Genomic DNA, 27560 nt, shown 5'->3' with positions numbered 1-27560 from the left:
TTTATTAATATAAATTGTGCACCAAACATATACTAGTCTGCCTGGATACGAGTGGCAGACCTTACTGTGAGGGTTATCAATATACAAGGTATATAATCCCGAAGAGATGCAAACACAAAGAGATACACAACAGAGAATATATGTCAATATATATCGTTCGGTTACCAAATCGCTAATCAGTGTTATTACCCACTGTTACTCCAAACTCGGAAGTAAATACATTACTCATGAATTAAATTGATAACAACTTGTGTTGAGGTACAATTAAATTCTCGAGACGCAATGTAGAACATGGGGTTTACTTATCCACTGTGTATGGATTTGGAATTTCCCGGCACGAACACCAAACCAGCTGACAGGCTCTGTTGCAGCCTCTGTTCCAGCGGTTGTCCAATGGGCGTTGTCCCGGCGTCCTCTGGCTACCGGCCAACCAGTCAAGGTGCAGCTCGGAGTAGGACGGGCGGAGGAATCTGACTGCGGCGCGCAGGGCAGTCGTTGCTCCGAGGGGATCTACCAGCAGTCCGGCTGGCTGGTAGAAAGTCTCTATGCACAGAGTGTGACCGCGAGTCCTCACAAGTCACTCTTGTGCCTGGGAAGAAGCTGGTTCGTTCCCGGTCCAGCACTGCTTCTGAATAAGCTATTCAGGTTGTCGACGAGGGTCCAACTGTAGGGTCCAACTGTCCAACACAAACACAATCTGTGGCGTTTAGCGTGACAGTCTTGCAGGCATCGTGCTGTCTCACTGCAATACTATACCGCTGGAGGAAACAGTCCATCTGGCCATGAAACTCATTTGAACGTCTAGCTACAGCAACTAACAATATCATGATTTATTCAGGATGTGTGGAATCACCACGTCCGTGCGCACACGTCCTTTCGATGCCAGTCCAACAAGTGCTCCGCATTAGCTGCGTCGGGGCTCCGGGGTGTCGCACCTCACCTCACCTCACCTCACCTCGCACTGCCCCCTCCTTGAATGTCTGCCGCTGGGCATGCCCCACTCTCCTCCGCCTTATCTTATCGCGTGTGAGCACCGACAATGGCCACAATGCCGGGGAATGGCACCTGTAAATTAATTCTCTTCTCTTGCAGCCTGAGATCATGTCCTTCTTTTGGCTCCCTCCAGTTCTGATAAAAAATCTCACTCTTAGATTTGTTAATTTTTGCGGATGAAGCCAAAGAGAAACGATCACAGCACTGCAGAGCTCTGCTAATTGAGGCATTGTCAGAGAGGAGCAGGGTCATCCATGTATAGAGATGTCTTTACCTCTCCTCCCCCACTTCCAGGCACTGGTATCCCATTAATGGCCTGATCCTGGCGCAAGGCACAGGCTAAGGGCTCCATAGCCAAAACGAATAACAAGGGGGATAATGGGCAGGCCTGCCTCACCTCTGAACAGACTTCAAAGGGGTGTGATCTATTGCCATTAACCATTACTCTGCTGTTGCTACCTGTGTACAGCAGGTTAATCCACTTTCTCATGATGGGGCAAAAATTCATGTGCTCAAGTACCAATGTTAAGTACTGCCGGTTTAGGCGGTCAAAGGCCTTTTCTAGGTCTACACCTAAAATGCACAGAGGGAGGGAGCGATCCTCTGAGTACAGACAGACATCCCTCAACAAGGCCAGGTTGTCGCTCATCAGGCGTCCTGCTATCCCACAAGTCTGTTCTTTCCCTACCAGTGAGGCCACTACATTTTGTAGGCGCAGGAAAAGGGCTTTGGACAGGATCTTAGTGTCCACGCCTAACAGGCTGAGGGGTCTCCAGTTCTTTATGTCATTCTTTGCTCCTTTCTTAAACAAGAGAGAGATAGTGCCTTCTCTTAAGGAGTCAGGCAGCAATTCTGTCTTATAGCTTCGCTCGAATAGGAGCAGTAGCGGATCCTGAAGCAGATCCCAAAAGGTGCAATAAAATTCTTTAGGGAGCCCGTCAGCACCCGGAGTTTTCCTCTTCTGTAAGCTCTCCATAGCCTGTCTCAGCTCTTCTATTGTCAAATCCCTCTCAAGTACTTCCCTATCTTCTTCACTCAAAACGTTTTCTAGCTTTGAGGTAAAAAAATGAATTTCTTCATCCTTTACCTCTGTAGAGCTGTACAGTCTTGAGTAGAAGGCCTTGGTGCAGGAGAGGATAGCACTCGGCTCTGTTCTCTCTCGTCCCTCCTCATCAACTACACTTTCCATGACAGACTTGGAGCCTACCACTTTCCTGAAAAAGAAGCGAGTACACTTCTCATTTTCTTCCAAGAACTGCACTCTGCTTCTTAACAGCACTCCTCGACTACTTTCTTCGGCTATGCTCCGGATGTCCTTTTTTAAAAGGGTGATATCCTCGAGCACAGCGAAGCCACTGTGCAGCATCGTGTAGAGACGCTGCAGCTGCCTCTGTTTCCTGGCTAGCACTCCTCTCCGTCTGGCAGCAGCCTTCCTTCCCTCAGCCATGAAAAAGGCCTTTGTCCTCATCTTCACCTCCTCCCACCACTCTCCTACTGACCCGTACAGACACTGCAAGGACAGCCACTGTGATAGTTTCTCCTTGTAGCGGGATACTACCCCCTCGTTCTCTAGCAGCTTAGTGTTGAGTTTCCATAGGCCTGGGCCAAAGACAGTCCCGCCCTTGAGTTCCACTCTACACCCTAAAGCCTGATGATCTGAGAAGAAGACAGGCTGAAGAGTGACCCCAACAACTTTCACTCTCTCTGAGACAAAGCAATAGTCAATTCTGGAGCTGCTATTCCTCCCTGACCATTTATATCCTGCTGTTGTGGGATATATACATCTATATGTGTCTGAGAGTTTAAAGTCTTGAACTAAGTTTTGCAGGGCCAGTGAGCTGGAATCCAATTTTATCGGAGAGCTAGACTGCCTGTCTGTGTGCTCTAAGATACAATTAAAATCCCCTCCCACTATCACGTCTGTGCTACTTAACAATAGGGGAGAGAGTGCCTTGAGTAGCTCCACCCTTCCTCCCACGTCAGTAGGACAATACACATTGATTAGCCGCAGGTTAACGGTCCCCCATTCCACATCCACACACAGCAACCTGCCATCTATGACCCTCTGAATACTTTTCAATTTGAAAGCCCATCCTTTGAAAAGAATGGCCACGCCAGAGGCTCTGTTGTTATTGTCCCCTGACCAAACAGAAGGCCCTTTATCCCACCTATCTTCAAAGCTTTTATACCTCTCTTGATAGGCTAAAGCACACTCCTGCAACATCAACACATCTCCCTCTCTCTGCTGGAGGTAATCAAAGACACACTGGCATTTAACTCTGTCATTGATACCTCTGGTGTTAAGAGAAATTATGTTTAGAGCCATATTACATAAGAAAGTGGAACCAGTCTTTACAAAACACATTTCTCTTCGGTCTCACCTGTTACCTTCTCTTTTTCTTTTTCTTCTTACCAATTTCCTGCCAGCCATCCTCTGAATGAGCCTTCATCAGGGTGGCAGCAGTAAAAGCGTTCACGGAGTCCATTTCAAGGAAGGGGGTAGAAGGAGGGGTGGAGGGGTTCCAGCTGTCCCTATCGCCATGCTCTCCTTCCTCCTCGCTCGGGGAGAAAACAGAGTCATTTTTCCTTTTCCTCAAGTCCAGCTCCTGGTAGCACTGAGGGGAAAGGGGTGCAGCCGATGCACCAGTCTCCTCTTCCCCCTCACCCACCAGCTGTTGCAGATCCTCCGTGACGGACTGGATGGAGGAGAGGAGGGCATCTGTAGCACTTGCAGAGTCTGAGAAAAGCAGCTCCGCTGAATCCTGGGTATCGTCGTTGGACCCGCTCCACCGGTGGGGGCCCCACAATGGCCCTCGTTCTGAGGAGCAGGAGTGGGGGAGGGGTCCTCGCTGTTCTCTGGGGTTTTCAAACCCTCGTGCTTGTCTGGTGCAGTCTGCGGTTGTGGGAGCGTAGTGGATTTCTCTTCCACCGGCCCCGGAGCCACAGCAGGACTGATCCTGGCTGGAGGCTGAGACTCTTTGTTCAACAAGGGTTCTTTGTTTGACTTGTTGTTTGCTTTGGCTTTTCGGGCCGGTTTGGCTGAAACAAGCACTGCCTCATCCTTTCTCATTTTGAGTTTATTGGCGTAGGCGTGAGGGCAGTTCTTAAAAACGTGTCCTTCCGAGCCACATAAATTGCACTTTGGCAGCATTGAACAGTCAGAGGCTAAATGTCCCTGTTTGCCACAGGTCTTGCAGCATTTCACAGTGCAGGACGATGCCAGGTGTCCCACAGCACCACAGCGCCGACGCACCTTTGGTTGTCCCACATAAAAAACATAGCCATTGCAGGCGCCCAGCCGGATTGTAGAGGGCAGGTGCCTTAAGCCTCCATTTACATTGTCCGGTAGCAAGCGAACCTCGAATTTCCTTGCTCCTGTTTTTATACCGTCAACATCTCTAACCTCAGTTCCATGGTGGACTGTGCAGTACTGCTTAAGCCAGGTGTGAATGTCCTCCGTCTTTGCCATTTCCGAGAACATAACAACATGCACCGTTTTCCTCTCTCTCTGTGTCAGAGGCTGCAAGTTGATCTTCTCAAGGGCAGGAACTTTCCCTCTTTTTGCCTCAAACACATCCACACATTGTTCAAACAGAGAATAGGTAGCAAAAACAACCTCAAATGCTTTCTGACCTGGGAGAGCGAAGATGAAATCCAAGTGCCGAGGTTCAAAGCCAAGTTCCTTCTGTAACACTTTTCTGCCTAACTGCATACGATCCATGAAGAGGTCATCCAAAAGCTCAAAACGTACAGCATTCTTGCGGGATCCAAAGGTTGCCATCTCAAAATGCAAAACAAACACTGCTTCCAGAAAACAAGAAAACAATCCAACTACACCAACTACAGGCTGATCAAGGTATCTCCCCTGCCAGGTAAGCCGAGAGCCGCAGGCGATGAGCCCGGAGCTGAACGGGCCCCACTGGCTCGTTTGTAAGGCCAGGTGCATTGCCAACCACGACCGGCAGGGCAGAGGGCTTGAAGGCGGCCTGGGCTCCTGCAGCTGTCCAGCCACGCACTCTGGTTTCTCTTCATCTCGTACAAATCTTTTGCCTTTTACTAAAGATTTCCATGGAGAGGAGCATGAATGAGTTCCATACAATTTTTGTGCTTCCCTGCCTTCGGGTGGGGCGCAGCTGGGCTGGTCAAAGAGAGAAAACAAAACCGCTCACAATCGCTCTTACAATGCAGTAAGTAGCACAGGCTACTTAGGGAGTAGGCTGATGTGTTTAAAAACAACCAGCGCCAGGCAGGAGTCGAACCTCCAAACTCCTAATCCATAGTCAGACACATTATCCATTGCACCACTGACCCTGGTGTGACATTGCAGGACTGTAACCCAGTGAGCTTAGCACTGCAACTAGTAAAATATTACCCCCGGTCCATTCTTTTCCAAAAGTGAGAAACACCTGTTTTCTACATTTTGTCTGTTTTAAAATCATATCTCTTTAAACCAAACCAAGAGTTTGTCTTTTGCACTGATATTCTGATTCATTTCGATTTCAAAGAAAAAAAAACATTACCTTCCAAAGCATCATAAAATTGTCCCTTCCTCCAGACTCTACTTCTCTCTTGTAGAAGTACAGCAGACCTTTCCAGGTGAGCAGATCACAGAGTCCGAAATGAGCTTCCTCCATCAAGCAAAGTACCTGAACATGACTCTGTCATCATAAAAGCGCCCCTGTAATAAAGAAATTAAATCCGAAATCAAGAGGGCAGTTGCCTACTGAAGTTCAAGAAGTCATAAATTTTAACCTAGCAACACATTAAAGGCTGCATCTATACAAGTACGATTCTAGAAATGCTCACCAGATTACGTTTTAAGAAAGAACTGCGCCTCAGGTTCCGCCGAGATCTTAACTCGGATGGCAGGATTCAGAGTCTGGAGTGTGGAATGATGGCGCACGGAGGGTCCACATACTGTGGATCCCTCAGTGATCTTCCGCGTGTTCAAACCGCCAGCGTGTGACTCCCCTGTCCCCGTGACCTCATTGCTCTGCTCTCGCCTCTGTGCAACTGTGCCCGACTCATGGTAAATTGGAAAAAAATATGCCCTCAACGTGAGATTTACACTGGAGTGAGGATAGTTGTTACCTTCTTATCGTTGAAACGGATGTATGTGATATGGCGACTAGGTTCTTCTCCATTAGCAGGCTTAAGGTTAAAGAAAAAAACATTGCTGACTTCTTTTTTTTTTGCCAGCCGCGAGCGCTGATTAGCGAGGTTTGTATTTCATATTTTGCAAGTTGCATCCATTTTAAGAAAAACAAGTCGTTCAAGACAGGAAATGAATACTTGCATTTAATTAAGTCTAGACGTATGCGGTTGTCCATAATGACCAGTTCTGTTAGAGAACACAGAACAAAAAAAGGCACCACTGGGATTCAGACCCAGGATCTCTTGTTTACTAAACAGGCGCTTTAACCAACTAAGCCACGGCGCCCTGGGAGTGCTGTCTTTTTGCAGCCACTTGGACACACCACTCAGACACATCTGCATTCGGTGTGTGCTCCGCCTGCTCGCTGAGCAAGTTGCCACCTTTACATACAATAGCAACATCGACACCAAGAGAAAGGATGACAAATGGCTTTTATCTGGAACTTTTCATGTCCAAGGAGCTCAATGTGCTTTCTGTGTACAACAGGGCCACTGAACTCCACACTGGCCACTGAACCACAGTAGTGGCTTGCTGGCTTGACATCTCCCAAGGAAAATGTTGAAATCGCATGTGGAACAGGAAAATGACCCTCGAGTATGAGGGAAAAAAAAGAAAAAGATCAACTGGAGTGCGCCAACCCATGTCAGGACAGCCCAGTTTTGTTGATGAGGTGGCCGAGTGGTTAAGGCGATGGACTGCTAATCCATTGTGCTCTGCACACATGGGGTCGAGTCCCATCCTTGTCGCTCTCCTTGTCTGACACTTGTGCCCGTTCGGTGTTGGCCCTCCTGTTCTTTGCTCCGGTACTAGAGCCGTACATTTTCTAGCGGTGGCTGAACATGGTATAGTAGCCTAACGTCGGTATCGAGCAGTGACAGTAACAGTATTTACATGCCCGTGCTGCCAAGTGGCTCTGGGTTGATACCGCGTTTTCACTTACTTGCAACGCAAACGGAGAAAGCGATTTTTGACAGTCTCTCGAGAGACTGCACTAGGTGTTTAGGGATAGACTTTGTCAGTTCCCCCTGGGATGATGGCCTCTCAAATAGTTTGTGATTCCTCTAGACGTTTATACAGTAGAAGCCTGCTTCGTGGCTTAAATCCAAGCTAATGTAACGAGTTAGAGGTCTGATGCAGAACTGCGAATTCAATGAACGGGAACAGTACAGTACATTGCACTGTATGTGTGAGGAAAGCTGCCCCCTTCTGTCCTTGTCGACCGAACAGAGGACTGTAAAGGATACCGCCAAGAAACTTTAGGATGCTGGTTGGAATACAGCTCCAAAGAAGCCCCTTTGGGTGTTATGTCATCAAAAAGTAAGAACAGCGACTCTCCCTTTGATCAAATGCGCAACAGAGCTGTTTTCCGTGGAGCAGGTTTCAGACCCGTAGACCTGTTTTATTTGTAGGGCAGGGCGCATTCCCAAATGCGAATCTCCTGTTTTAGAAATGCTTTGGGCGGCGTGAAGTGAAAATAAGAAATGGACTCCAGATGCACATGGAAGCAATCAAGTGTTTCATCCGAGCTGTTTCAAAGACTGCTCAAAAGCTTTCCTTTCACAGAGGCACAACGATTAATGATGGGGGTGCACCCTTCAATGCGCCTTACGACTCTAGGGAGTGATTGAGACGATTCGTAGCGTGTGCTAATTTCCCTCTATTTCCCGTGTTGCAGTGGTAGGATGACGTAAATTCCTGCTTCGACACGTAATGGCATTATAATCAAGTGCAAGAGCTGAGGGCTTTAGTTTTGTTTCGTTTTCCATGGCGTTTGTAAGCACGCAAATCAAAGGCAATTCCTGTGTCTAACAGGAATGTAAATGCTTTTGAAAGTGCAGTGTGGTGCAGCTTGTAAAATCCTTATCCACATTTGTGGTTTGTTGTTGTTTTTTTTGTCTGCCAAAACTGCATTTTGACATCCGGACGGGGAGACTTTATCATTTGAACGTGAAGCCAGCCTTAAACCCTCTGAGGCGTGTCTGTCTGCCGGCACGTATTTTGTCAAAGGTATTTATTTTTTTTTAACGGAGAGCGACTTTGAAAAGGTTTCCGCAGCCACGTCGCACTCCGTGTTAGATTAAAGGAGGAATGCGGCGATGGCGAACTCGCTGTAGTCGTGGCCGAGTGGTTAAGGCGATGGACTCGAAATCCGTTGGGGACTCCCCGCGCAGGTTTGAATCCTGCCGACTATGGCGTCTGCCGCACGTCTCCTTATGCCTGCGCGGCAAAGGCGAAGTGTCGCTTCTCCTTTCCTGGTACTATAAAAACGCTAAATCGCTTGGCCCCGCTGCCATGGAAATGAGTTCTTCAGATAACCACACATCTTGCGTTCGCACCTCTGGTGTTGTACTTATGCCTTTGAAAACCTAATGAATAAAACTGAAAGAACCGACACAATATATAGGTGCTCGTAAAGCACGCATTAAAGAACTGTTAACAGCAAGGGTTTCAGTGGGTTAACTGAGGAGAAGGCGTGATCGCTAATTGTTGACATTGTATTTGGTGTTAGAAACATTCTTACTGTGCATGACGTGGAACAAATGTAGCCACAGAAATTGCATCACGCTTTCATGTATGCTATTGCAGACACCAACGTTGCCTAGATAGAAAACCGAAATAGCCGTGGGTTTGCTTGCTGGTCTGCAGGATCTCTCTTCAAATCTCTATCATTTGTCAATGGAAGTAAAAGGCGCTGCAATCTCATACGTTCAGAATTAAACCCGCAGCTGTTGTTCGACTTTATTTCTTGACTAATTACAACTTAGTGTCGCAAGAGCAGTTACATAAACTTGTCTGGTATATTTGAACACAAATGCCGTTCTTCAATTAAAACTAACAGTACATTGTCAGGGACATTCAGTTCTATACAAACAAGAGACAGACAAGAGAATATTTCTACCTTTCATGTGGACTACGTGTTGACTTAATGATCGGAATAATTGAAAAGTTCGGGTTCATAGCCGATGCAGTGCGTGCTAATTAGAACAACAGCAACGCTGAGCTCTCAGCACCGTACTGAGCCCAGGTGATTTCCTAAAGCTGTCAGGTGCAGTTCATTTACATGAAGGAAATCTCTTACTGAGTACGATTACAATGCAGTAAGTAGCACAGACTACTTAGGGGAGTAGCCCGATGCGTTTAAAAACGACCCGAGCCAGGCAGGAGTCAAACTTACAATCTCCTGATTCGTAGTCAAACGCGTTATCTATTGCGCCACTGGCCGTCGTGTGACATTGCAGGACTGCAACCCGGTGAGCTCAGCACTGCAACTAGTAAACTATTACCCCCGGTCCATTCTTTTCCAAAAGTGAGAAACACCTGTTTTCTACATTTTGTCTGTTTTAAAACCATATTTCTTTAAACCAAACCAAGAGTTTGTCTTTTGCACTGATATTCTGATTCATTTCGATTTCAAAGAAAAAAAAACCTACCTTCCAAAGCATCATAAAATTGTCCCTTCTTCCAGACTCTACTTCTCTCTTTTAGTAGTACAGCAGACCTTTCCAGGTGAGCAGATCACAGAGTCCGAAATGAGCTTCCTCCATCAAGCAAAGTACCTGAACATGACTCTGTCTTCATAAAAGCGCCCCTGTAATAAAGAAATTGAATCTGAAATCAAGAGGGCAGTTACCTACTGAAATACAAGAAGTCATCAATTTTAACCTAGCAACACATTAAAGGCTGCATCTATACAAGTACGATTCTAGAAATGCTCACCAGATTACGTTTTAAGAAGGAACTGCGCCTCAGGTTCCGCCGAGATCTTAACTCGGATGGCAGGATTCAGAGTCCGGAGTGCGGACTGATGGCGCACGGAGGGTCCATATACTGTGGATCCCTCAGTGATCTTCCGCGTATTCAAACCGCCAGCATGTGACTCCCCTGTCCCAGTGACCTCATTGCTCTGCTCTCTCCTCTGTGCAGCCGAGCCCGATTCACGGTAAAGTGAAAAAAAAGATGCCTTCAACGTGAGATTTACTCTGGAGCAAGGATAGATGTTACCTTTTTATCATTGAACAGGATGTATGTGATGTGGCGACTAGGTTCAATTTTGTATCCTCTTTAAAAGATTAAGAACTGGGGTGAGCGTGATTTACCACCCTTTCAGCTAAGAACCCGACGTGCGCACCGTTTAAGCTGCATAGACTCGGTTGTTTAACTCTTCTCCATTAGCAGGGTTAAGGTTAAAGAAAAAAAACATTGCTGACTTCTTTTTTTTTTTGCCAGCCGCTAGCACTGATTAGCAAGGTTTGTATTTCATGTTTTGCAAGTTGCATCCATTTTAAGAAAAACAAGTCGCGTTAAAGACAGGAAATGAATACTTGCATTTAATTAGGTCTAGCTGTAGGCGGTTGTCCATAATGACCAGTTCTGTTCGAGAACACAGAACAAAAAAGGCACCGCTGGGATTCGGACCCAGGATCTCCTGTTTACTAGACAGGCGCTTTAACCAACTAAGCCACGGCGCCCTGGGAGTGCTGTCGTTTTGCAGCCACTTGGACACACCACTCAGACACATCTGCATTCGGTGTGTGCTCCGCCTGTTCGCTGAGCAAGTTGCCACCTTTACATACAATAGCAACATCGACACCAAGAGAAAGGATGACAAATGGCTTTTATCTGGAACTTTTCATGTCCAAGGAGCTCAATGTGCATTCTGTGTACAACAGGGCCACTGAACTCCACAATGGCCACTGAACCAGTGGCTTGCTGGCTTGACATCTCCCAAGGAAAATGTTGAAATCGCATGTGGAACAGGAAAATGACCCTCGAGTACGAGGGAAAAAAAAGAAAAAGATCATCTGGAGCGCTGCAACCCATGTCTGGACAGCCCAGTTTCCTAGACGAGGTGGCCGAGTGGTTAAGGCGATGGACTGCTAATCCATTGTACTCTGCACGCATGGGTTTGAGTCCCATTCTCGTCACTCTCCATGTGTGCCCGTGTGCCTTTGGCCCTCCTGTTGTTTGCTCCAGTACTAGAGCCGTACATTTCCTAGTGGTGGCTGAACATGGTATAGTAGGCTAACGTCAGTATCGAGCAGTGACAGTAACAGTATTTACGTGCCGCTGCTGCCAAGTGGCTCTGGTTTGAGACCGCGTTTTCACTTACTTGCAACGCAAACGGAGAAAGCGATTTTTGACAGTCTCTCGAGAGATTGCGCTAGGTGTTTAGGGATAGACTTTGTCAGTTCCCCTGGGATGATGGCCTCTCAAATAGTTTGTGATTTCTCTAGACGTTTATAGACTAGAAGCCTGCTTCATGGCTTAAATCCAAGCTAAGGAAACGAGTTAGAGGTCTGATGCAGAACTGCGAATTCAATGAACGGGAACACTACAGTACATTGCACTGTGTGTGTGAGGAAAGCTGCCCCCTTCTGTCCCTTGTCGACCGAACAGAGGACTGTAAAGGATACCGCCAAGAAACTTTCGGATGCTGGTTGGAATCCAGCTCCAAAGAAGCCCCTTTGGGTGTTATGTCATCAAAAAGTAAGAACAGCGAATCTCCCTTTGATCAAAAGCGCAACAGAACTGTTTTCCGTGGAGCAGGTTTCAGACCCGTAGACCTGTTTTATTCGTAGGGCAGGGCGCATTCCCAAACACGAATCTCCTGTTTTAGAAATGCTTTGGGCGGCGTGAAGTGAAAATAAGAAATGGGCTCCAGATGCACATGGAAGCAATCAAGTGTTTCATCCGAGCTGTTTCAAAGACTGCTCAAGAGCTTTCCTTTCACAGAGGCGCAACGATTAATGATGGGTGTGCACCCTTCAATGCGCCTTACGACTCTAGGGAGTGATTGAGACATACGTAGCGTGTGCTCATTTCCCTCTATTCCCCGTATTGCAGTGGTAGGATGACATAAATTCCTGCTTCGACACGTAACAGCATTATAATCAAGTGCAGGAGCTGAGGGCTTTAGTTTTGTTTCGTTTTCCATGGCGTTCGTAAGCGCGCAAATCAAAGGCAATTCCTGCGTCTAACAGGAATGTAAATGCTTTGGAAAGTGCAGTGTGGTGCAGCTTGTAAAATCCTTGTCCACATTTGTGGTTTGTTGATGTTTTTTCTGTCTGCCAAAGTTCCATTTTGACATCCGGACGGGGAGACTTTATCATTTGAACGTGAAGCCAGCCTTAAACCCTCTGAGGCATGTCTGTCTGCCGGCACGTATTTTGTCAAAGGTATTTATTTTTTTTTAACGGAGAGCGACTTTGAAAAAGTTTCCGCAGCCACCTCGCACTCTGTGTTAGATTATAGGAGGAATGCGGCGGGGGTGAGCTTGCTGTAGTCGTGGCCGTGTGTTTAAGGCGATGGACTTGAAATCCGTTGCGAACTCCCTGCACAGGTTTGAATCCTGCCGACTATGGCGTCTGCCACACGTATCCTTGTGCCTCCCCGGCAAAGGCGAAGTGCCGCTTCTCCATTCCTGGTACTATAAATACGCTGAATCACTTGGCCCTGCTGCCATGGAAATGAGTTCTTCAGATAACCACACATCTTACGTTCGCGCCTCTGGTGCTCTACTTATGCCTTTGAAAACCTAATGAATAAAGCTGAAAGAACTGACACATTATGTAGGTGTTCTTAAAGCACGCAGTAAAGAACTGTTAACAGCAAGGGTTTCAGTGGGTTAACTGAGGAGAAGGCGTGATCGCTAATTGTTGACTTTTTATTTGGTGTTAGAAACACTCTTACTGTGCATGACGTGCAACAAATGTAGCCACAGAAATTGCATCACGCTTTCATGTATGCTATTGCAGACACCAACGTTGCCTAGATAGAAAACCGAAATAGCCGTGGGTTTGCTTGCTGGTCTGAAGGATCTCTCTTCGAATTGCTATCATTTGTCAATGGAAGTAAAAGGCGCTGCACAGAGAGGACCACTGTCGTGAGGCCGGTTAGCTCAGTTGGTTAGAGCATGGTGCTGATAACGTCAAAGTCGTGGGTTCGAGCCCCTTACTGGCCAGGTCCTTTTCTCCTCTCTTACCAAAGCTGTTAGGTTCCTTTCCGTGGTGAGATGGGTTGTCATGCAACGCTGCCACATAGTGCCGACAGACAATTAAATGACAAAAATGAAGAGAGTTAAAGCAGCTGGAGAGGTTCTCTTACAACTTTTGAGCTGACACAGTTTTGGAAAATGTTTCCTTCACGCTGCACTGTACCATATAGGCAGCCAAGTGTCTCCAAAACAAAACAGAATTGACAGTCATATAATGTCCATTAACCCCGGTTTTAAACGCAGCATCATGTCTGCCATCATAAGAATATGAGTCCAATATTTTAGAATATAGTCAGAATGAATTCTAACCTTACCTGTGGTGTCTTTGATCCCTTTTGCTCAATGCATGGTGTACGTACTGCATACATGTGTCTTGAGAATGAGGAATGGGCCCCTGAGACAGTCATTTGCCTGTTTCACAAATGATCGTATTTTACTAGAGATTCTGTTTGGGATTCAGATGTGCATTCAGACAGCAATCCCTTTCAAGAAATGATACGTTCTGGATGAGGTCAAAGGTGCTGGAACACTGTATTTAGGATGTGTTTGCAGTGATTGTGTGTCTCCTGCTTCAACGCAGTGATATATAGATGTGCTCCTGTAATTTATTGGTACAAGCCCAGGGCAGTAAGCAGTCTGAGGATTTATTTCCAGACGGCATAGAACAGTGAAGCAGTGAAGTAGTGCAACACACTGGATCATTATATTATTAGAATCTATTCTACTTAAATTATTACATTATACACAACTTGAGTTCATTTTAAAAATTAAAAGGTAATGAAAGGAATGCATTTTCATGAGAAAGATAATACCGATTTTTCATGTGATAATCTTCCTTATATCATGTCGTGCATCATTTGGACACTTTGTGGGCTTGAAATACAAAGAAAATCATGTTCTATGGTACAAGACAAATACAAAACTTAAGTTTTTATTTTAATTAGATTTGTTTATTAAGCATAAGCAATCATTTATTACATTAATATATGTGAAAATGACATTTTAGCACCATAATATTACATACAGGTCTCTAGCTTCAACACAGTGATATATGCTCAGTGATTTATTGGTACATGCCCAGGGCAATAATCAGAATTAGTATTTATTTCCATACGGGCTACAGGTAGTGTTGTGAAATACTTCAACACACTGGATCGCAGATTTAGACCCCCTGCACTCTTACTCCTTAAAAACCAAAGAAATGAAGATATGTAGCAATCACATTGTAACAGGGGTGACAGTGACTTAATGCTTATACTAGTGGACTTCTGGTACCTTTAGGGTACGGTGTTCCCTGAAGGGCTCTCAAACCCCGCATTTCAGATGCCTAGCTGTATCGCTGATGTGTTGCACCTCAGAATCACTTTTAAACCTTACCTCTGGTATCTTTAATCCCTATTGCTCAACGCATGGTGAAAGTATTGCATAAATGTGTCTGAAAATGAGCAATGGGCACCTGAGAAACTCATTTGCCTGTTTCACAAATGATCATATTTGACTAGAGATTCTGTTTGGGATTCAGTTGTGCATTCTGACAGCAATCTCTTTCAAAAAATGATTTTACCTTATCGCAGCTTTGCCCTTCTTGCCTCTTTGGACAATATCTCCATCTTGTGGTCGTTGTTGGTAATGTCTAGACAATATCTCCATCTTGTGGTCGTTGTTGGTAATGTTTTCTTATGCCCTTTTTTATTTCAATTCTCTATTAGTTGATTCTAGAATCTCTACAATAGAGTTGAAAACATCAGTTTTATAGCAGACAATATGACATTATTTATAGTCCAATTAGAAATTTATTACCCTGTTTTTAACATAATAACAAATTAAAATTGATTAAAACTAAGTTTGGAACACCAGGGAACATAAAAAATGATTTTTAGGAAAACCATGAGGTTCTCTGTGTCCGATGCCTGAAAGGGGAGAAAGCTAGAATCCTTTGATTTTTCAAAATTTGAAAATAAACATTATATAACAACAGCTTTCATTCCTAGGAGTGAAAAACAACCATTTTTGAAGACATATTAGTTTCTAAAACACTACAATAAAGTTAAAAACATCCATTTTATATCACATTATTTTTTGTGAAATAATTAAATTGGCTTATTTCTCTCGCATTAAATTGGCTACAAATGCAAGAATTCAACCAGATATTCTTGTAAAATGTATAGTGTTGCATTGCAGTTAGTTAATGTAGTTAGTCCATAGTCAGCAATCTAAACTTTATTGTTAAGCTTTAATGATTGATGTTGTACCAGTAACCTTTAGAAATACTATAGTACTTCACAAATGCTTTGTGTGTTTGGAAATCTTTTGAGTAAAAGCCTTATAAAAATAGGTTTAGTTTTTACAGGATATCACAAAGAAGTAGGATGGTATAATTCTTATAATTGCTTAGTGATTGTATTTGGAAGATTATGCACTAAACAGACTTCAGGGATGCCAGTGGATCATTGTGCTATTTGGAATTATTCCAAAAATCAAGTGACCTATTTGCTGAAGTATTTTTAGTATTATTTATTTAGTATTAATAAAGAATAGATTTATTAAAGTCATGCGATGTGCAAGCGGGATATGTAAAATAATTGAAAATAAAGTTTTTTATTATTGTTATAGAGAAACATGATCAGATTTTCCCTGGTTCAGAAAAAAGACGGTTAAAATCTGTAATCTTTCCACTTGTATGTCATCAGACATTAACGAGTACAACCCCCCTCTCTGCCGGAGTGCTGGCTGTGACGAATTAAACCAATTTCACAGGTATTTTCAAAGTAGGAAGTACAGTGTTAACTAGTAGATGGCCTCCTCAATGAAATCGCTTCAACATGCTAATGCGTTGGTGTAACAGTCCGGGCGTGGCAAGCTTCCAATGTCAACTCGACTCGATTGGAAGACAATGAACGTATTTTAGCCCTAAATGAATTAATAGCAAACATGGTTTACATAAAAGACATTTTTCCAAGAAAGTTCATAATAATACGATCTATAGTTGAAATCTGAGCCTAAATATAAAGAAAAAACCATTTTCAGAGAGCAATCACGCTGTGTTTATGTAGAAAAAGCGATTAGGTTTATGAGCAATCTAATTACCTATTCGCTTAAAACGCTATATAAAATAAAGTTTATTTAAAGATGAATGATAAGTGTCGCAGTTTAAATAATTTTCATAGTAGGGCTAGGATAGATTCCAAGTGCATTTTTGCAATTTACGTTGCATTGTCCAATGTGATGTTGTAATACAGTTTAGAATACAGTAAGTCTAAACTGTATCAGCTTTATTTATGGGTTGCAATTTAGAAAAAGTCAAAAACCGCACTCAAAATGCAATTTAGAGCTTTCTGGCAAGAGGAGACACCCAAATTATAATGTAACATGCCACTGTTTGTGCATGAACAAAGTTATACTGCAATTTTCCTTAGATACGCGATTAAAAAAAATATTTTTTTTGAATCCCCGGCCGAACACATTCCATAAGAATCAGCGCTTTTATACAGTATATCGCCTTTAAACACATATATTTAAACACGCGTTTACGATTTAAATCAAAACGCAATTCAAATCAATATAAATGTTTATTTTGTAACGCATAGGTGACTATTCATTGTTATTAAAAAGACGTAAATTCGATCATGTTGTGATATTTAGAAATATAAATTTGTTTTGATGCAAGTGAGGTTTTATTTAATCTCTGACCAAGGGAAATGTTTCATTTTTTCAAAGAAATGTTTGTTAAAAATTAAAGTCATAGTTCCATGAGATTCAACCACAGACCATGTGACATAGGAGTCAGGAACCTAACCCACAGCACCACCAGCGCAGACACATGCTGAGGGCTGAAAAAGCACTACAGAAACATTATCGACTATAAAATAATGTAATTAGGCACAGAAGAAGTTTACAGCACAGTACAATAATAAATGCTGACCATGACTTTAGAAGCATAAATTACCTTACACTCAATTTAAACACAAGCTGTCTTTAGCCCTCTAAGCTGGTTCATACAGAAATGTAGAGAACCAGGCTCAGAAAAACACAGCTTCATTAGCGAATACATATGCAGAACAACTAGAGAAGATGTTTTACAGAGGATGGATTTTTAGAAACATCCCATCAGTGACATCACTGAAGTCAACTCCTAGGTAACTGTCGTGTGGATAGTTTCACAAGAATCAGACAAAGGTTTAAGCATCGCTTATTTTAGATAAAACTGCAAAAAAACAACAACAACCCATAATGTACTTCTTTGCGGCTCTGTTTGCCCAAATCATATATTCACAACGTGAAATTAGAAAATAATATTACGTAACCAAAAACCGCAATATGGAAACAGAACCTGTGTAATTGTTGACAGATGATGTACTTGTAACATTTTTACAAGACGAACTACAACATTTAAAAAATGACTTGTATGTACTTGATATCTCTAATCAATCCACTGCACTGCATTAAAACAAAACGAAAACTAAAACGCCCTGGGCATACCGTTTCGCGCTTCTTATCAGTTGCTCAAAAGCAATTTGACCGTATGAAATGCATAATATAAACCTAGAAACATATACGTGAGGAGTATTTACGTAGTATCGGTGTCAAGACATACCTCTCAAATACTGTAAATCAAGTTAAAAATATCTCAAGACCGATTCTGGTCATAATGAAACCATGTTTCGTGTATGTTTTCTTTAAAGTACCGAGACCAGCCATATACTGTATGTTTATGTTCCAAAATTAATATCGTTTATGGCCTTCACACGTGTTCCAGTATGCTCCTATTCTTTTTATGCTCAGGCACTAAGATTTCCCTTCAGTGGTAAAATTCCATATAAATATTCAATACTTAAACGGGCACAGTTAAGACATTAAATATACATATACATATACATATACAAACTGTATACAGTAAAGTTTGCATACGGTAATATGTTTATGTTCCTAAATCAACCTCTTTTATGAGCATGTGAAAGGCATGGTGAATCGATTCTCAAAAATTACTGTACATTGCATGATTGGAAAAAAATGCGTGATTGCGAAATGCTGTGGTGTTACTTTTACAAAGACGGGCAATGAAAAAAATAATGTGGACCAGGGCAATACTTTGAGTTTACAGCTTGTCCAAGTTCATTTATTATTAATACTATTAGTAATATCTTCATTAAAGACTTTGATGGCTACAGCTCAAACATGAGAAGTTGAGCTTTATTAGCTCCACCTTGCGGAAATTCCGGATACTATTATTTTGCTAGCGGTATTTACCGGTAACTCGCGGTATTTACCGGTAACTTGTGGTAGACTGCGTACAGCGTACGCCCGCGCATTTTGAATGGCTGCATCTGTAGCAATCATATTGTAGCAGACACTCAATTGCCTGTTTCACAAATGATCATATTTTACTAGAGATTCTGTTTGGGATACGGATGTGCATTCTGACAGCAATCTCTTACAAAAAATGATTTTACCTTATCGCGGCTTTGCCCTGCTTGCCTCTTTGGACAATATCTCCATCTTGTGGTCGTTGTTGGTAATGTCTAGACAATATCTCCATCTTGTGGTCGTTGTTGGTAATGTCTTCTTATAGATAGATACTTTATTGATCCCGTGAGGGAAATTGCAGTGCAACAGCAGCTTAACACACACAACACAGCCACAGTGTAACAATTATATAATAATAGTACAATACTGTATATATACTGTATATATATATATGAAACAGAAATAGAAACAGAAACAGGAATCGCTTACTACCTGGAGAATCTCTGTAGGAATATCTAGCATTTATCAATGGGAATAAAAGCTGCTTTAATACAGTGCATGTTCAAACTCAAACCCTCAGCTGCTGTTCTTGTTTGTTTTGGGACAAATTGCAACTGAGCATCGCATGAGCCGTTACGTACCCTTATCTGTTAGGGAATTTCAAGGGAGGAGTTAGGTCAGAATGGGTAGGCTGCAAAACAACAAGTAAAGATTTATTCCGAGATGAAACGTTGTGGCGGTTTTCTTATCTTTTCAACATGGACTAAACTTTTACGTGTTCCTTATATGCTATATATGTATATATTAGCACCAATGTCGTTCTTAAAAACTAACATGAAATTGTCAGGGACATTCACCTATATACAAAGACGAGACAGACAAAGTAATAATTCTATATTAACGTGGCCTACATATTGACGCAATGATCGAACTAAGTGACGTGTTCTGATTCAGATCCCCTGCAGTTCATGCCAATTAGAACAATAGCAATGCTGAGTCCTCCCCACCCTACTGAGCACAAATTCAGCTGCTCTCCAGTTCTGTTCTGCATGTTTTTTCATTGCAATTGAGCTCGGAGCTGGAGATGATCTCCATACAGTTCTGTGTTAACTAGCCCGCACTTGCGTGCTAATTTACGGGTTGTGGCAGATGCTTTTCTATAGTTCATATACATGACGGCAACCTGTTACCGAGGAACCTGAGAGGTTTAAAAGCCTCACGAACCAGGCAGGACTCGAACCTACAATCTTCTGATCCGAAGTCAGACGCGTAATCCATTACGCCACTGGCCCATAGAACATGTGTTTGCATTCCACCACAGAGAGCTCTACACTGCTACCAGTAGTACACTTCCCCATCTAAATTTTCACAGCAAGAAACTTGTGTTTCCTACTATTTTTATCAGGTTTAAAATATCATCTCCTTAAAACAGAAAAAGTGTTGGTGTGTCGTGCTGAAATTCTGATTGATTTTGAATTCAAAGAAAAAAGGTTTTCTTCCAAAACACCGTGAAATTGTCACATCTTGCAGACAATAGGTGTATTCCATGTTGAAAAGAGAAGAAAGAAAACCATGGAGCCTTTTACAGGTGTGAGGCTTCTTCAGGTGTGAGAAGACCTCACGGCCGAAACGCTGTGTTTCCGTTCTTCTCTTTTCAGCATGCAATAAACCTATTACTTGTTCCTTTGCAGCCGAGGCATGCTGACGTAGCTACCCAGCTGAACATCTTGCAGACTCTACAGTACTTCTCTCCTGTAGAAGTAAAGCAGGGCTTGCTGGGTGAGCTTTTGCTCCGGTAAATTAGGTCACGTGTCATGTTAAATCACTTCTTCTAAACACAACATTTGCTGGTGCTAGCTTTCCCCATGAAAAGAGACATTTCCCTTACAGTACATGACATATCGTTTTTATTCTATCAATAAGTATAGAAATAAAACAAAAGAAAAAATGTTGTCGCCAAAGAATGCACAGCTCTGTCGCCTTGGGGAGGTGTCAAGGGCATTGAGCTCCTTGGACATGAGAAGTGCCCGATAAATGCCATTTCTCATCATTTCTCTTGGCGTCAGTTCTGCTATTAAATGGGACGGAGGCAAGGGGCTCAGAGAGCAGATTAAGTGCACACCGAACGCAGATGTGTCCAAGTGTCTGTAAAAGCACGGTGCTCTGCTGGCGCTGTTCCCTAGTGGCTTAAAGTGCCTGCCTAGTAAGCAGGCGATCCTGGGTCTGAATACCAGCGGTGCCTCTCTCCGTGTCTTGTTGTGCCGCATATCTCATTTCAGACAAACATGTACAGCTTGGTTCAGTTTAATGCAAGAATTCATTTCCTTTCTGGAATAACTTGTTTTTGAAGAAATCCATACAGCTTGTGAAAGATGAAATCCATTTCTTGGTTGTCAGTGGAAAAAGATTGCCGGCTGCAAGAAGTGCAAGTGATTGTTTTCTTTGACCATAAACCTGCAAATGTAGGGCGCACAAAAGACTGTCAGACTCTGTGGTGCTGAAAAGTTGGTGGTTCAAGCCCCTCCAGTATGCGTGTCTCAGTTTTTCCAATGTAAACATCATCACCATTGCTAAAGAAGATGGCGCAGAAGGCTCCACAGCCGAAACGTTGTGCTTCTTTTCTTCTCTTTTCAGCATGGAGTAAACCTTTGCTTTATCCTTTGCAGCCTAAGCATGCTGACGCAGCTACCTTTCTCTTAACACGCCTCAATCATTATTCACTAAAACGATCAGCAGAATAAGTCGCCTTTGTGGTGATGTCACTCCTCTGCTTCACAAATGTCCTTAGTGACGGGCCATTTCTTTCTGCCATTTTTCCGGAGCGGTTATTGATTGCTCCATCATTTCCCTCTTACTTTCCATCACTAGATTGAAAAAAAAAACAGAAACAGGCTGACAGGACGACAATCAAATTGCAAAAACTCATCAAAGCACTCGATAGAGTATTTGAATCCACAAGTAGCTACGAGCAACTTTGTCCTGGCTTGCATGAAAGTCGGAAAATGTCAAAAAGAAAAAGATGGTGGCTTTTTCATATTCGTTCTTTTATTTTTAGTTCGTTGCTTCTTCTGTCCATTGTCCTCCTGCCTGGCTCTTAACCTGTGACTGTTTGAACGCACACAGTAGACTTTCATGCAGGGGATTTGTCCTGAGCCTCTGTGAAAGACCCACCCACCCCCATAAATAACTGCTCTAGAAACACATGAATGCAAAACTAAACCACAGCTTAAAGAGGAGCTTGTCATGACCGCCAGGCAGTTAAGACCAACTCTTAAGCAATCTAAACAGCACCAGCAGCGGGTGATTATTAACAAACGCCGCCGCACGAGTTTACCCACCTGCACACACTCCACCGTGCGGTACGCAGTGCTATTTTTACCATCTTTATCTGCTTCCCGCTGGTATTGAGTCTACTCCTTGAGAGCTCTACCTGGCGTTTTTTCCATTACCTCGTTTATTCTGGATATTGGACTCCCCTTCTGCCTTTTCGACTTTGGACCTCGCCTCTCACCTCGGACTGTTTGCCACCAGTGTTCTCCCTGGATTACGACTTACCTTACGCCTCTTGACCAAGAAACAAAGCAAAGCAGAGCAAAACAAAACAAAATGAACAAACGAAAACCCTCACGTCCCGCACTTGCATATAACGCCGTTACGTGCCCGAGCGGTATTTTACGTCATCCTAGCACTGCACCCCGGGGCGTACGGTATATGGGAACGAGCACACGGCACGAATCGTCTCGAATCTCGAATCACTCCCTACAGCTGTAAGGCACCTTGAAGCATGCACCCCCAACATTCTTCTTTGCGCATCTGTGAAAGGTAAACTCTTGAGCAAACTCTGAACCAGCTCTAAGGAAACTAATCCGATTAGACGTTACTTTGACTCATCTTTTAAGGGACCCTTGTTAATTGGAGAAATCAATGATTTCGAATGAATTCTGTATGCGTTAAAAGACAGCTATACACAGAAAACATGCAGGACACTTCTCATGATGTTTCCCGAGCCGAAACACAGTGCGTTTTTCCAAGCCATCTGACAAAGCCCGCCCACTGAAAACTGCAGCAAATCGTGTAAAGACGTTCAACTTTGTAACTACTGCACGCACAGGAAGCAGAATAAATTCCTCTTTTCAAACTGTCAAAGGTTTACTTTGCGAACACTGCAGGACATCGCACAATCTCTTTTGAACGGGGACAAACGATTTCTTATGGGGCACAGTAAGTACAGACGTTTAAAAAGCTCCACTCATGCCGACGATGCAGCATGAAGAAGCGCAACCTAACGTTTGCATTCCTAGCAAATTCCTTTTATTTTTTGATAAATAAAGACAGTCTTGTTTAACAAACAACACACACAACATTTTACATTGTCAATTCAATTCAAATCAATGTATTTCTATATAGCGCCTTTCACAACAAGGTTGTCCCAAGGCACTTAACAATGCAAGTTGTTAAGAGCCTTGTGTCTAATATGCCGCCTAGGTAACGTGCTGTCTCTTTGAGGCAAATGTTTAAATCCTCTGAGTTAAGTGCTGAAGTTATAGTAGTCCTATCAGTATTGTTGCCTCCGATCAACAGATCCTCAGTTTTCTCAGAGTTGAGTAACAAAAAGTTTTCACACATCCAAGTATTTCCTTCCTTAATGCATTTAACTAAACTGATAATAGAAGAGTTGTCGTTTGGTGTAAACAAAATGTTTATTTGAGTGTCATCAGCATATGAATGAAAGTTCATATTATTTTTTCATATTATCCTACCTATCAGCAGCATGTAGAGAGAGAGAGCAATATTGGTCCCAGCACTGATCTTCTGGTACCCCAAATTGAACTGGTGACATTGATGAAGCAGTACAATTATTAGATATTTGAACATAATGAAAACGATGAGTAAAATGTGAAGTAAACCACTGAAGGACGGTTCCAGATAAGCCAACCTCAAACTCAAGCCTGTGTAACAAAACAGAGAGGTCAACCGTGTCAAAGGCAGCTCTAAGATCTAAAAGCACAAGCACTGTTGTATTCCCCGCATCAGTAGCTAAGAGAATATCATTTACGACTCTTGTTAATGCAGTTTCAGAAACCAGACTGAAATTTCTCAAGTATATTATTTGAATCCAGATACGATTGACGTTGGGCAACAACTATTCTCCCAAGACTTTTAGATTGAAATGGGACCTTTGAGACAGGCCTGTAGTTGTTAAGAACTTGTGGATCCAAATTTGACTTCTTAAGGAGCGGTCTAACAACCGCTACCTTAAATTGATCAGGTACAACGCCTGACGCAAGCGATGCATTCATCATACTAATTATAGGTCCTGCCAGTCCTTCGAGGGAATCTTTGACTAGCTGAGTGGGGATGGGATCTAGCGAACAGGTGGTTGACTTTGTCTTACGTCTGTGTTCATGAGTCCACCATAAGAAAAATCTGAACAGGAGTGGTGATCATGCGAGGTCACCATGGAGGAAACCACTGCTCTCCCCCCAAAAAAAACCACCACTGCCCCTCTCAAGTTTGCTAAAGACCACATGGATGTTCCACAGCAACTCCTGGAACAATGTTCTGTGGACAGACGTGACAAAAGTTGAACTTGTTGGTAAATGTGCACAGCGTTATGTTTGGAGATAACAAAACACTGCATACCAACTCCAAAACCTCATCCCACCTGGGAAGCATGGCGGAGGCTGTTTTGTTAAAACAGCAATGTCAAATGTTGGGCGTGTGTTGTTTGTTAAATCAGACTCTCTTTATTGATTATTATGACTTAGATAAAGATAAGATCACATGTTAGGAGCCATTCATGCAGAAATCCACATCATTCCGAAGGGCTGTTTACAAAAGTTTTTCTCCCAACTGTATGTGAGAAAAAAGCAGAGACGCTCACTGAGTAAGGTGGGGTTGCAGCTTTGCAAATCACAAGGACATTTGTACGCTCAAAATGGGACAGGAGCACCCCAGATGGGACTCGAACCCACAATCCCTGGCTTAGAAGGCCAGTGCCTTATCCATTAGGCCACTGGGACACACTGGGTTGGGTCGATCACGCTGATGAAGAGCCAGTTTTTTTTTTTCCTTTGCTTTTTCAAAGGGATCCCCAAAATTAGGAAAGTTAGGCAGCAGAAGGTTTACTGTGACCTGAGAAGGACCGGCATCCAATCACGGTGGTGCACACACACACGCTCTCACTCATCTGAGCTACACGGCTACCAAGATGATCTCAGGTGCGCCGAGCTGGTACGGAACATATTGAACTGATTGACGGCGAATTGTTTCTCAGACAGGCTTTTCACCTCTGAGCTCCCTGACTGACAGTAATCCGCTAGGTAGTGAAACAGTCAGCTGCTTCTAAGCCTTAAACAGCTGCATCTCGGCGCTTCCACAGAGAGATGATTTGAAAGCCAAACATCGCCCATTGGGAACACCTTACTATCACTAGTTTAAGAGACTCTTAAGGTCTTGCAGAGGTGCCTGTCTAATAGCATGTGCTTTGCAAGCTATAGGTGTTTGGACTAAGGCAGAATGCCTGTTAACAAAATGTTTTTCTAAAGGGGCCTCGCACTCTTTTCCAAGCAATGGTCACCATCCCCACCGAGTGTCACAATGTAGTCATGTCCTAGGACATCACCTGTTAGTCTCCATTTGTCTGCCACCAACACTTTAGGTTACGGGGTCACAACCGCACCCCAGAGACCAGAGGAGCCGTTGGCGTTCTGGCGGCGCAGATTGGGCTGAAGGTGGGGCGCTTGAATCTCGCTGTTGGAGGCCGTCTGAAACTGACCCAAGCCTTTCCCTTGAATTAAATGTAAATAAGAAATGAACCCCAGATGCACATGGAATCAATCACGTGTTTCCTTTGAGCCGTTTCAGAGACTGCTCCAGAGTTTACCTTGCACAGATGCGCAAAGATTAATGATGGGGGTGCACGCTTCCAGGCGTCTTACTACTGTAGGGAGTGATTGAGACAATTCGTAGCTTGTGCTCATTTCCCTCTATTCCCCGTGTTACAGTGGTAGGATGACGTAAATTCCTGCTTCGACACGTAACGGGACTATAATCAAGTGCAGGAGCTGAGGGCTTTAGTTTTGTTTCGTTTTCCATGGCGTTCGTAAGCGCGCAAATCAAAGGCAATTCCTGCGTCTAACACGAATGTAAATGCTTTTGAAAGTGCAGTGTGGTGCAGCTTGTAAAATCCTTGTCCACATTTTTGGTTTGTTGATGTTTTTTTCTGTCTGCCAAAGTTGCGTTTTGACATCCGGACTGGGGGACTTTATCATTTGAACGTGAAGCCAGCCTTAAACCCTCTGAGGCGTGTCTGTCTGCCGGCACGAATCTTGTGAAAGGTATTTTTTTTTAACGGAGAGCAACTTTAAAAAGGTTTCCGCAGCCACCTCGCAGTCCGTGTTTGATTATAGGAGGAATACGGCGGCGGCGAGTTCGCATTTGTCGTGCTCGAGTGGTTAAGGCGATGGGCTCGAAATGCGTTGGGGCTTCCCCGCGCAGGTTCGAAACCTGCCGACTCCGGCGTCTGCCGCACGTCGCCTTGTGCCTGCACGGCAGAGGCGAAGTGCCGCTTCTCCTTTCCTGGTACTATAACAACGCGAAATCGCTTGGACCCGCTGCCATTGAAATCAATTCTTCAGATAACCACACATTTTGCGTTCGCACCTCTGGTGCTCTACTTATACCTTTGAAAACCTAATGAATAAAGCTGAAAGAACCGACACGATATGTAGGTGCTGGTAAAGCACGCAGTAAAGAACTGTTAACAGCAAGGGTTTCAGTGGGTTAACTGAGGAGAAGGCGTGATCGCTAATTGTTGACTTTTTATTTGGTGTTAGAAACACTCTTACTGTGCATGACGTGCAACAAATGTAGCCACAGAAATTGCATCACGCTTTCATGTATGCTATTGCAGACACCAACGTTGCCTAGATAGAAAACCGAAATAGCCGTGGGTTTGCTTGCTGGTCTGAAGGATCTCTCTTCGAATCTCTATCATTTGTCAATGGAAGTAAAAGGCGCTGCAATCTCATACGTTCAGAATCAAACCCGCAGCTGTTGTTCGACTTTATTTCTTGACTAATTACAACTGAGTGTCGCATGAGCAGTTACATAAACTTGTCTGGTATATTTGAACACAAATGCCGTTCTTCAATTAAAACTAACAGAACATTGTCAGGGACATTCAGTTCTATACAAACAAGAGACAGACAAGAGAATATTTCTACCGTTCACGTGGACTACGTGTTGACTTACTGATCGGAATAATTGAAAGGTTCGGGCTCATAGCCGATGCAGTGCGTGCTAATTAGAACAGCAACGCTGAGCTCTCAGCACCGTACTGAGCCCAGGTGTTTTTCTAAAGCTGTCAGGTGCAGTTCATTTACATGAAGGAAATCTCTTACCGGGTACGATTACAATGCAGTAAGTAGCACAGACTACTTAGGGAGTAGCCAGATGCGTTTAAAAACGACCCGAGCCAGGCAGGAGTCGAACCTGCAATCTCCTGATCCGTAGTCAGACGCGTTATCCATTGCGCCACTGGCCCCGGTGTGACACTGCAGGACTGTAACCCAGTGAGATCAGCACTGCAACTAGTAAAATATTACCCCCGGTCCATTCTTTACCAAAAGTGAGAAAGACCTGTTTTCTACATTTTGTCTGTTTTAAAACCATATCTCAAACCAAACCAAGAGTCTGTCTTTTGCACTGATATTCTGATTCATTTCGATTTCAAAGAAAAAAAAAACATTATCTTCCAAAGCATCATAAAATTGTCCCTTCTTCCAGACTCTACTTCTCTCTTGTAGTAGTACAGCAGACCTTTCCAGGTGAGCAGATCACAGAGTCCGAAATATGCTTCCTCCATCAAGAAAAGTACCTGAACATGACTCTGTCTTCATAAAAGCGCCCCTGTAATAAAGAAATTAAATCCGAAATCAAGAGGGCAGTTGCCTACTGAAGTTCAAGAAGTCATCAATTTTAACCTAGCAACACATTAAAGGCTGCATCTATACAAGTACGATTCTAGAAATGCTCACCAGATTACGTTTTAAGAAGGAACTGCGCCTCAGGTTCCGCCGAGATCTTAACTTGGATGGCAGGATTCAGAGTCCGGAGTGCGGACTGATGGCGCACGGAGGGTCCACATACTGTGGATCCCTCAGTGATCTT

At 43.5% G+C, this 27560-nt stretch overlaps 7 non-coding genes across 7 annotated transcripts; 3 read left to right on the top strand and 4 right to left on the bottom strand.

The window, feature by feature from the left end:
* The first annotated feature begins 5005 nt into the window (after positions 1 to 5005).
* LOC138233391 (U5 spliceosomal RNA) lies at positions 5006 to 5122 on the top strand. The gene has a single exon (XR_011187503.1). It is a non-coding gene; the product is annotated as a U5 spliceosomal RNA (small nuclear RNA).
* Positions 5123 to 8258: 3136 nt separating this feature from the next.
* trnas-cga (transfer RNA serine (anticodon CGA)) lies at positions 8259 to 8340 on the top strand. The gene has a single exon. It is a non-coding gene; the product is annotated as a tRNA-Ser (tRNA).
* Positions 8341 to 10543: 2203 nt separating this feature from the next.
* Positions 10544 to 10617, bottom strand: trnat-agu (transfer RNA threonine (anticodon AGU)). The gene has a single exon. It is a non-coding gene; the product is annotated as a tRNA-Thr (tRNA).
* Positions 10618 to 13035: 2418 nt separating this feature from the next.
* On the top strand, positions 13036 to 13109 carry trnai-gau (transfer RNA isoleucine (anticodon GAU)). The gene has a single exon. It is a non-coding gene; the product is annotated as a tRNA-Ile (tRNA).
* Positions 13110 to 19605: 6496 nt separating this feature from the next.
* trnar-ucg (transfer RNA arginine (anticodon UCG)) lies at positions 19606 to 19678 on the bottom strand. Its single transcript has one exon. It is a non-coding gene; the product is annotated as a tRNA-Arg (tRNA).
* Positions 19679 to 24336: 4658 nt separating this feature from the next.
* Positions 24337 to 24409, bottom strand: trnar-ucu (transfer RNA arginine (anticodon UCU)). Its single transcript has one exon. It is a non-coding gene; the product is annotated as a tRNA-Arg (tRNA).
* A 2452-nt stretch (positions 24410 to 26861) lies between these two features.
* On the bottom strand, positions 26862 to 26934 carry trnar-acg (transfer RNA arginine (anticodon ACG)). The gene has a single exon. It is a non-coding gene; the product is annotated as a tRNA-Arg (tRNA).
* Between the last annotated feature and the right edge of the window lie 626 nt (positions 26935 to 27560).

This window comes from Lepisosteus oculatus, unplaced genomic scaffold (genome assembly GCF_040954835.1).
Source record: "Lepisosteus oculatus isolate fLepOcu1 unplaced genomic scaffold, fLepOcu1.hap2 HAP2_SCAFFOLD_67, whole genome shotgun sequence".
In the NCBI taxonomy this organism is placed as follows: domain Eukaryota; kingdom Metazoa; phylum Chordata; class Actinopteri; order Semionotiformes; family Lepisosteidae; genus Lepisosteus; species Lepisosteus oculatus.
The sequence above is the reverse complement of the archived record's forward strand: the minus strand, read 5'-3'. Positions and strand labels throughout refer to the sequence as shown.